At 39.2% G+C, this 8,794-nt stretch overlaps 1 long non-coding RNA gene across 1 annotated transcript; it reads left to right on the top strand.

The window, feature by feature from the left end:
* Nucleotides 1-1,649: 1,649 nt before the first annotated feature.
* LOC134286156 (uncharacterized) lies at nt 1,650-3,633 on the top strand. The gene is made up of 2 exons (XR_009996854.1): nt 1,650-2,024; nt 2,535-3,633. It is a non-coding gene; the product is annotated as an uncharacterized LOC134286156 (long non-coding RNA).
* Nucleotides 3,634-8,794: the final 5,161 nt, after the last annotated feature.

An 8,794-nucleotide genomic window follows, 5' to 3' on the forward strand; every position in this document is an offset into this window, starting at 1 on the left:
ATAAATCCCAAACCAAAGACTTTACTATCAGATAGTTCTGAGCTTGCTGAATAACTTTGCCGAAGACAGCATTCTATCTTATCAGGTTTCTGAGATATGAGGGTTTGAACATTTTCAACACTGGCGCCACCTAGCGGCAGAGTCGCGAACCAAAGTCGCAGTTACTAGTTAGTTCTTAACCTGCTGAACAAATTCGCCGAGGACACTATACTTCTACCTCATCGGGATCTTGAGGTATGTATATGTTGTGCAAAGTGTGTGGCAATTTTGGTACCCCAAGACAATCCAGAATAACTCCGGAACCATGTGGACCAGGCACCCATGTCCTCGGAATCGTAAACTTGAAGAGTTTTTCGGGGAAGTTGTGAAAATTTCATCGAAATCCATCGAAAAACAGAAAAGTTATGACTATTTTTGTGCTTTTCCGAAGGTGAAAATATACGTTGGCTGGATGAAGGTTAACTGAGAGCTATCTCTACCAATGACCATTTTGCATGTGTATATCGTGAGACAGGCACAATAGATAGGGTCTGGGACCATTTGGGCAGGCGGACCTATTTTGGGCACTTGCTGCTATAACTCAGTCAATTTCACACCAATTGACATGATTTTTTGAACACAGCTAGACGCTGTGCGTATCTCACCCTAATCTCAAAATTGGTTCAAAATTGACTGAGTTATAGCAGTAAGTGCCCAAAATAGGTCCGCCTGCCCAAATGATCCCAGACCCTACTCTATACCCAAGGAAGTCAAGGAAATTTTCATTACGAAAAGTTCCTGAACCATCCGACAATCGAATCCGGCACCCTCAGTATGGTCCGAACGGACTATTTACAGTAAACTATTTATAATAAAAGGAATTTTTGAAGGAATCCTAGATCTAGGTCTAGAGGAATTAATAAAATTATAGGGTATGGGACCACTTGGGCAGGGAGACCTATTTTGGGCACTTGCTGCTATAAATCAGGCAAATTTCAACCGATTGGCTTGATTTTTGGGACACGTTCAGATACGTACCGTGTCTAGCCATGATCAAAAACTTAAGTCAATTGGGTTTAAATTAACTGAGTTATAGCAGTAAGTGCCCAAAATAGGTTCCCCTGTCCAAATAGTCCCAGACCCTACCTATAAGAATTCGCATAAAAAAGTCTGAATTTATTTTTTTATGCCACTATCGATACTTTACATGGTCTAGCTTGACGACGTACATTGCCAGAACAATTCAATACTTGTAACTAATATTGAATTTCACACAGCAGTAACTCACCGAATTCCACCGCTAAGCAGAACATTCTTGCGAGCGGAACAACTCGGTCGGCGGCGGCCACGAACACCGCGTGGGATGTTTCAAGGAAGAAAGGAAAAAAACCAACTGCGATAACCACCTCTAAACGGAAACCGGGGCCTGCATTCCCGGAGGCAACTTTTAACGAGATATTTCAGAGCTCGGCTGGTGCTGCCGCTGCTGCTGCTGCTTTCTGTGTCATATTTTCCACGCTTGATCCCGGAGTGAGCGTTCTGTACAAGTGGTAGCATCTCATAAACACAGATAAACAGAAGCAATAATAATCATAATCTGATTAGGAAAGAACGAGAGTTTTGCAAATTTTCACCTAAAATGAATAATACTGTCAGAATTGTGTACAAATCTAGAGCAACATTTGAAAAGGGCGGAAGAGCCAAAATGTAAACAAATCACTTTTCAGCATAATTTGATGAAACAACTCATAAACATATGATTTTTCCTGACGTTAGCTCAAAAATGAGTTTCCACTTGTGGAAAACAATAATTTAAATAAAGGCGGATTTCCACATCTGATTTTGATCACTTCATTTGGTTGTTCCGCCAATGATCTAGCGCCTTTGAAAAATAGCACAAAAATGCACAAAATTGTTAACACTGTTGAATAAACAGTCGAGAACAGCATCTCGCCATTCATATTTATCAAATTTACACAAAAATTTTACTCCTACTTTTGATTAAAGTCGCCCCTAACTACTTACACCGTTATTGAAAAGCCTTCGTCATTACCTGAGTGTCGCGGACTGGTTCAATATGCTCTCTCATCGGGAGCCAAACATCGGGAGCCAAACATTGAAGATGGAGGTTATGTTAAACCTTGTTGAACCTGTGTGATTGATTGAAGAGTATTGTTATCTAGGTGCTGCGGATATAATCAAAACTGTTGGCACATATCTCCATTTGCCGCTCTCAAGCCGTTGGAAAGCAAGGAGAAGGATAAACATTGTTTTGAGCCTATTTTAGCTAATTTTGTATCAACTATTCATCAAAATTTCCATCGCGAATGGAAAATAATAAACTCTGAACACGAGAACAAAATTGGGATAACGGTGGATTGATCATGTTTACCATTTCCGAACAGCGTCGCGACGGCGTGTTTGACAACCGCGCTGAGAGAGGTGGTTGCAAGAAAATTGAACGCTCGTGCTTGTTTACAAGCTGTGTGCCGTGAGTGTGTGGGTGTGTGTTAGCTAGCTTGAAAAATAAAACCGTTTCTATTCGCACCACCTAGGTCATTACGTCGTGCTTAGGCGCCCATCAAAATGTCTGAGTGGAAATCCGCCGCGCACTTATTGCTCTTGTTGAGCACGGATGGTTCTTACGCCCAAGATCAAATCGTGCGTTTTTCATCGTAAAATTCAATGAAGTCGCTGACTGACTGCAATAAGTGGCGATAATATGGCTCCAATGTCTATTCAGGATATATTTTCACCAAAGGACCCAGATTTGGATGATATGCAGCTGGTAAAGCTTCAGTGATAAAAATGTTAGCGAATAGTCTTTAATCTATTGACCGGCCAAGGTCACAGCAGGTAGATTCAGCAAAAGGTGATATTGGGAACCAGGCCCGTGCACAGAAAAGGCGACAAGGGAGGGGTTTTACCCAATTTTAGCAAAGGGTGAAGGAGGCCTTGTGTATAGAGTATCGGCAACGGGAGGAGTTTAACCCCCCAAAACCCATCCGTTGTGCACGGGCTTGTTGGGAACATAATATGCTGCCTGCGCTTCCCCATCGGTACTGTAGCTATATTTTTTTTTTCAACGCGCATTATGGACAATGGCAGGGGCAACTCCCTCCTTTGCTGTACGATACTAGATAAACTGTAAAGAGTTGTTGTTCATAGATAAGAGCTAGAATATAGATTTCAATCGAAATCTGATTTCCATTGCGTTTTACTCATTGTTTTTTTACCACTCATCGTAGGCAACGTCAAGAGAAAATTTCCTTCCTCCTCCATTGTCCAATGTCAGATAAACTTCAATTAGTTACTTTTAGTTAAGAAAGCCTTAAAAATCAATTTATTGCAGTGGATTAGGTTCAAAATCTATTGCATTCCACTAATTTCGATACAAAATTTCTTCGGGCGTAACAACAAAAGCGATCGATTCTAGGTAATATCGACCAGGCGTAATTCTAGTGCTGGCGACCAAGCGGCGTAGCATGTCGGGCGTAATGACCAATGAGTTTTTATTTGGGCGTAATTTTCATTTCATTCATTTTCTTCAAGGAAAAACGCTTGTTTGTACTTTTCGACATAAAATCACCAAGAGGATAGTGTTTTCTTCTAAAACAACGAAAAAGATTGAGTGCACACGCACAAAGTGTTAAATAGGAATTAGTTTTAGATTGTGAAACTTTGCAAGCGTTTTTCTCGATTCTTACATTTTGGATATCCGCCCTTTTCACATGTTGGTCTAGAAATTATGCTACAAATTTCGCCTGAGATTTTTTTTTTCAAGGGTTGTTAGCTAGCATTAGCATTAGCATTAAGCGAGTCGCACAAATTCGTAGGTGGTACAGTCCTAGACCGCTGTTATGAGGGTTGCCTCCTTCCCGTCTGAACCAAAGCACAAAGATTTGGGACTAATCTTTGACTCTTAAGACAAGACTGACGCAATCCTTCAATGGTCGAGCACTGCCCTGGCCACGTCCTTGCAACTGCTGGGGGATGGGAAAGGATGGTTAGTTTTGGACACCTATGAAAAATGTAGACAACTCTACATAAGGCTACATAAGGGTTTTTAAATGTTTAGTCGGCTATTCAGAAGCGTGTTTTAGGGACGTTGCAGCAGGGGGTGATACACAAACTATGTCACGCAAAAATCATCATTTTCAACAACCCCCCCCCTCCCTGCCGGGGCCCGTGGCGTAGTGGCTACACGTTTGCTTCATAAGCAGATGGTCATGGGTTCAATCCCAGCTTTGTTACCAGTTTTATTTTTCTGTTGCATGTTCGATTTTAACTTGTGAATATTCTCACAATTTTAATGTGCATTTATAGGGTTCTTCCATAACTCAGGAGAAAAATAGCCCTAGCAACCAAAGCGGTTGCATACTTCCAGGTAATTTCTAACGATAAATGACTGCAAGACAGGCAAACGGTTCCTAGCACGGACATCAAAATGCAGCCGTCTTGCATTAAAACCCGATTCGGGATGGCCAAGTAGGATTAGTTTTCCTAGACAAAATTAAGCTATGAACACTGAACAAAGACTGTTAACAAGAATGCAGATCAGGCATACAAAACACAAACTCCAGGATGACTGATGGACCTAGAACAAATATGAAACCTCCTCATCCTGTGATCGTAAATAGTTGCCCATTAGGGTAGCAGGCCAAATTGTATGTTTAGTGTTGTATTGCATGAAAATTTATGTTTTGTGGGTGCCAATTTGTAAAATCGTGCATTATTGTGCATTTGTAGTGTTCTGAGTTATTTTTCCCAGGGCCAAGTGAAAAATAAAATAGAACATTTGTAGGGTTCTATGTTATTTCACGTAACATGGCGCCCAACTGAAAAACCCACTGTGCTGTCCTTATAGTAACACAGGTATTGAAGATGCGATTGCTTATTTGTAGATTATTTTAGGTTAATTAGATAGGCGTTAAAGATAGTCTCTTGATGATTTGTCACCTTAATTGGTGTGGCTTGAGCTTCTTTATTATTTTGATGCAGTTACCGTACCGTTACCGTTAAGTAAGAATAAGTCAGGTTAAATTAGGGTAGAAGTTAATTAGCCTTTTCAATATCTTACCTACAAACAGCCTTACGAAATTTTTGTGGATGCTTTGCAATCATCCACAAAAATTTCGTTCTCCGTTGGTGAAGGTTGTGTTACCAGTTTTATTTTTCTGTTGCATGTTCGATTTTAACTTGTGAATATTCTCACAATTTTAATGTGCATTTATAGGGTTCTTCCATAACTCAGGAGAAAAATAGCCCTAGCAACCAAAGCGGTTGCATACTTCCAGGTAATTTCTAACGATAAATGACTGCAAGACAGGCAAACGGTTCCTAGCACGGACATCAAAATGCAGCCGTCTTGCATTAAAACCCGATTCGGGATGGCCAAGTAGGATTAGTTTTCCTAGACAAAATTAAGCTATGAACACTGAACAAAGACTGTTAACAAGAATGCAGATCAGGCATACAAAACACAAACTCCAGGATGACTGATGGACCTAGAACAAATATGAAACCTCCTCATCCTGTGATCGTAAATAGTTGCCCATTAGGGTAGCAGGCCAAATTGTATGTTTAGTGTTGTATTGCATGAAAATTTATGTTTTGTGGGTGCCAATTTGTAAAATCGTGCATTATTGTGCATTTGTAGTGTTCTGAGTTATTTTTCCCAGGGCCAAGTGAAAAATAAAATAGAACATTTGTAGGGTTCTATGTTATTTCACGTAACAGCTTTCGTCAGTTGCTCTTTCCCCCTGAGAGCAGCCGACACTGACCCTCTTCTGAGCCAATGGCTCAAATGGACCCGGATACCTACTTGAACAACGGCGAACGGCAACTCATAATGGATCCCCAATCGGACTGGAAACAGGAACAACCAACAGCCACACATCAGCTTCCTCGTGCTCATCATTTTACCACGATAGGTTAGAAAGTGAAAGCAGCGTAACGGTAATCAGTTGGATATACACTGTCCCTACACGTATGAATCATCTAAGGGTTTTTGCATCATAAAAATAATAATGCAGAAGAAAATAAACCATATATTTCAATGTATTCAAAACCAAACAGTAGGAGTATGTCTATACTTCTAATTCGTGAACACTTTGCTCGTTGAATTTAATGAAAAATGTTAAAATTTTGACTTTCTAGAAGAATGCCGGAAACCACAGTTTATGAATCAGCAGAATACTTGCCCACACATATGAATCAGTTTAGAGACACTATTTATGAATCATGGATTTTTTGGCAAATTTCGTAAAGCTCATGATACCATACGCCTCAATGGCTGTAGAACCATCATCCCAGAACACATCATAGACATGTGCCAAAAATCTGAATCAATTTCAAGCAGGTGTGTCTACTTTTAAAAAGAATAAAACTTCAACATGGTATTCCCACATTCAATTGGCATGGGCCTGAATACTTTACATGCGCTAAAAGATATCGCAAAACTGGTATCGAAGAGGTATAAAGGCTATTTATAGTCAATTATTGAAGATAGGGATCCAGAAATGTTATTCATCGTTGCTTGCTATTATTGCATCTTGCTTTGCTTTATAGATTACCGTGCAAATGTTCTATCATCTAAAATATTTGTTCACACGTCAAACACCAAAGACAATAGCAAGTAAACAAACCGATTATTCCATGCACCACCCAAAAAGTGTAACCGACGCTTAAAATTTCTATCAGCGAAACGAACCAATGTATGCTGAAACTGGTGGGAACATATTGTGGTGTGACAAAAAATTTCTGCAGGGGGTCGAATATAATATTATCATGAATTTGATGATGATGATTAACCTGGGCTTGTTAGGGGAATATCTGTAAATAAAAAGAAAATCGGGTTAAGTACGGTTCATTTGAATTCCACTAAGAATTTGCATCCTTTGACAGATACGTATTTCGACCTCAACTGTAAGGTCGTCTTCAGTGTCTTGTACTTGATTGTCTTGTAACCCGATTTTCTATGAATTTGATGTTAATAAATGAAATGATTGGAGATGAAATGAAATGTATCCAGATATAATACAGGGTGCGGCAGGAAAAAATGCGAAAAGTTCAAGGCACTATTACACGCTAAATATGGGATATGTATGACTATTTTTTCATGACAGTGTATCAGTCAATGTCTATATTCTAGCACTGATAAATAAAAATGAACATATTTGATGTATAACATGTGATAGTGTAGGCCTAATAAGCGGATATCAATAAACTGCGCGCCCAATGGTCATTAAACAAAATGACTATAACAGTAACAAAATTAGCTCAAATTCGATGAACAACCAGACCACACTGATCCAGAGCCATGTAGTTTCACATACCAGATGAAATAAGTACATATATTTGATGATATTGTAGAGAAAATCAAAAATTTTGTTTTATCAGCTGCGAAATTTAGCGACCTGTGCGATTTTCTGCGGTTTGAAAATTCTGGTTGTCTTCATCTTCAGGCGCCGCCCTGTAAAGGTTAGTGACCAAAATGGGAAATTTTTTAATAAACTTTTCAGAAAACTAGCCTATTATCGATCATGGAACGTTAAAACATAGATTGGTTAATGTCAAATGGACGAAAATGAGGTTTGAAGTTGAAAACACTTTCGCATTTTTTCCTGCCGCATACTGTATGTAGTCATGATTTTGGTTTATCCTATTTTGAAAGATATCGCAAAATATCAGACCCGTAATATTGCTTTTTTGCACCGTATTCGACCCCCTGCAGAATTTTTTTGTCACACCACAATATGTTCCCACCAGTTTCAGCATGCATTGGTTCGTTTCGCTGCCAGAAATTTTAAGCGTCGGTTACACTTTTTGGGTGGTGCATGGAATAATCGGTTTGTTTACTTGCTATTGTCTTTGGTGTTTGACGTGTGAACAAATATTTTAGATGATTGAACATTTGCACGGTAATCTATAAAGCAAAGCAAGATGCAATATCACACAGACGTAACACCTTGAACGATTTTCATGGAAATCCATCGCGCAGTTCACACTACCATCACCTGGCGAAAAAGTTGCACAAATCACTATGTTGTGCAATATCGTCAACAGAAGGCGCTAGTGTGAAACGTCAAACGTATAGAAAAACGATGCGCGCGCCTCTGGTTGTGAAAGCCACAATTATGAAAATTTTCAATGATCGTTAAAAGCGTGGTCGGTGGAAATTTCACAAGTGTTACGTCTGCTTGTCTGTGCTATTATCTTGTGGTGTTATGTAGCTTTACATTAGATTCAAATGAATAAGATGGTGATTTCATCGAAAATCTCATTTAGACCCAAGTTGAGGCCACCTACCAAGAATGCATTCACTCACCTGGCAATCATTTAACTCAAGCGTCTATAACTCAGTTCATAAGCTTGTTACTATAATGTGATGTTTGGCAAACTTGTGAGGTAGTGTTTTTCCTACAATTATCACTAAGGACGCCATATTATAACTTTTATATTTACGGCGTGAAAGTGTTGGTACCACCTACTGTTACTAAACGATTGATTTTTTTTTTATTATTTAGTATGAATAGGTAATACTAGCATTCTCATGCCGTAGATGTGGGAGTCCTTGGTGATAATTATGTTGTAAAAACACTACCCTTACAAGTTCTTCGAACATCACATTGTAGTAACAAACTTCTGAACTGAGTTATAGACAAATGAATTTAATGATTGCCAGGTGAGTGAAGGCATCCTTGCTACCAACATGTTATCAAATTCTGTTTTGTACTATCTCATCACATATATTTTAATCAGCGTAGCCCCAAAATATGCAAAATCCTGTGCTTTGGACCAATAATCGTTCCTG

The sequence above is a fragment of the Aedes albopictus genome, chromosome 2 (genome assembly GCF_035046485.1).
Source record: "Aedes albopictus strain Foshan chromosome 2, AalbF5, whole genome shotgun sequence".
NCBI classification, from domain to species: Eukaryota; Metazoa; Arthropoda; class Insecta; order Diptera; family Culicidae; genus Aedes; species Aedes albopictus.